Source organism: Penaeus monodon, chromosome 18 (genome assembly GCF_015228065.2).
Source record: "Penaeus monodon isolate SGIC_2016 chromosome 18, NSTDA_Pmon_1, whole genome shotgun sequence".
Classification (NCBI taxonomy): domain Eukaryota; kingdom Metazoa; phylum Arthropoda; class Malacostraca; order Decapoda; family Penaeidae; genus Penaeus; species Penaeus monodon.
The window spans coordinates 37,396,002-37,398,501 of NC_051403.1; positions in this window are offsets into that span (position 1 = coordinate 37,396,002).

A 2,500-nucleotide genomic window follows, 5' to 3' on the forward strand; every position below is an offset into this window, starting at 1 on the left:
TAAAAAACACACACACACACAACACCCACAGATATATATATATTAATATTTAAAATATATATAAAATTTTATATATATATTTAAAATTTATATATATATATAATTTTAATATATAATATATATACATATATTATATATATATATATATATATTTTATATATTTTATATATCCCAATATATTATATGTGTGGTGGGGTGTGGGGGTTTTAAATTTATTATTTTTAAAAATGTTAAAATAATTTTTTCATATATTTAAAATATTTTATATTTTTATCATATATAAAATATATATGTTATATATATAAATATATATTATATAAAGGGCCTATATAAAAAATATATTATATATAAATTTTTTAATATATTATTATATATGTATAAACACAAAACCACACACACACAAAACACACCCAGATATATAAAATTTTTAATATTAAAATATATATATATATAATATATATATAATAATATAATTTCATTTTTATATATATATATATTTATATATAATATGTTGTATATTTATTATAAAAATATATTATATATTATATATATAATGTAATATTCATTATATATATTTTAAAATATTATCCCTTAAAATATTATATATTATAAAATTTTATAATATAATATATTATATAAAAAAAATATTATATATATTATAAATATTTGTGTGTTTTTGTGTGTGTTGGTGTGTGTGTGTGTGTGTGTGTTTGTGTACTTTTTATACATATGCTTTAAAATATATACATTATCCATATTTGTATCATCATCATTTAACGGTTTTTTCATGCCCTGAGCCGCCGTGGTCACAGCATGTACCCCATTTGCATTTTTCCCACGTTGTGTTTGGCTCTTGGGAGTGAGTACTGGAAAGGGGCCCCCAAATTTCCCTTTTTTCCACGGAGAGTCCCGGGTGTTACCTTTTTGGGTAACCCTTTTTCTCTTATTCTATCCCGGGCTTGGGGGGGCCAGCACTGACTGGCTTTGGGGCCACCCGTGGCTAGGCAGGCCCAAACGAGGTGAAGGGTTTCCTTGCCCAAGGGAAACAACGCGGGGGGTCGGTTTACTCGGGAAACCCCCGAATCAGATTGGCCCTCGTGACAGCTTTAGTCCCCACGCTCTAACCATTTCCGGGGCCCCCGCGGCCCTTCCCATCAGGGCTTTTCCCCCCCTGATTTTTTTTTGGCAATTTAGAAACGTGGGGGTTTTCCAAATTTCCTCCCGCCCGGTTTTTTTTTTTTTTTTTTTTTTTTTTTTTTTTTCCTACAATTAATATATATCATTTTTTTTTTTTTTTTTTTTTGAAATCACCATCTCTATTTACCCGGCCAAATGACTTGGGCTTTACTTGGGCCCCCCAGTGCTTGGAGGCCCAAACGGGTGAAGTTTTCCCTTTCCTAAAGGGGAAAAAACGCGGCGTGTGACTCGAACCCTTTTGGGGAACCCCCAGATTCCGTCCCTGAAAAGTCTTTAGTTCCCCCACGCTCTAACCATTCCGCCACCGCGGCCCACCCCTTTTTATATAAAACAAAATTTACAAAAACATATTTATTAAAAAATATATTTAAGTGTGTTTTGTGTATATTAATATTTTAATATATAATATATACATTATTTTATTTATATATATATAATAATATATTATATATAATTTTAAATTTAATAATGTATGTGTGTGTGTTTTTATAGATGGAAAAGATTTGGTAGATAGGTATGTACATGTAATTTTATATATTTTATATTATATAAAATTTTAAAATATATATATATATTTTTATATACATTTTTATATATATATATATAATTATATAATATAATTTTATAAATATAAAATTTTTCACATATATGCATGTATACTATAAACTATATATATTTTTAATATAATATATATATATAATATATAATAAAATATTAAAGTTAATTTATATTAATGTTTTGTATACACAAAAACACACACAAAACACACACACACACCAAAAACACACACCAAAACCACACACACACAAAATATAAATTTTTATATATTATATATATATATATATATATAATTTGCAAAAATACATATTTAAAAATAATTTTTTTATATACATATTATGTAAAATTTTATTGTTTAAAAAAAGTATAATTTCATATACCAAAAAATTCATTTTTTTATATATATATAAATTTATATAAATATATATTTTATTTTATAAAAAAACAAAACAACAACCACACACAAACCCCAAAAAAACACACCCACAGATATATATTTATATATTTATATATAATATATATATATATATTAATATATATATATTATATGTATTTTATACATAATTATTAAAATTTTACATATACATATATTTTCTTTTATTATATATTAAAAATATGTTTGTGTGTGGTGTGTGTTTTGTGTGTGTGTGTGTGGGGTTTTGTTTTGTTTTAAAATTAATACCTTGGATTATATAATATATACATATATGTATCTAAAAACCCTTATTTACACACATATGTATAT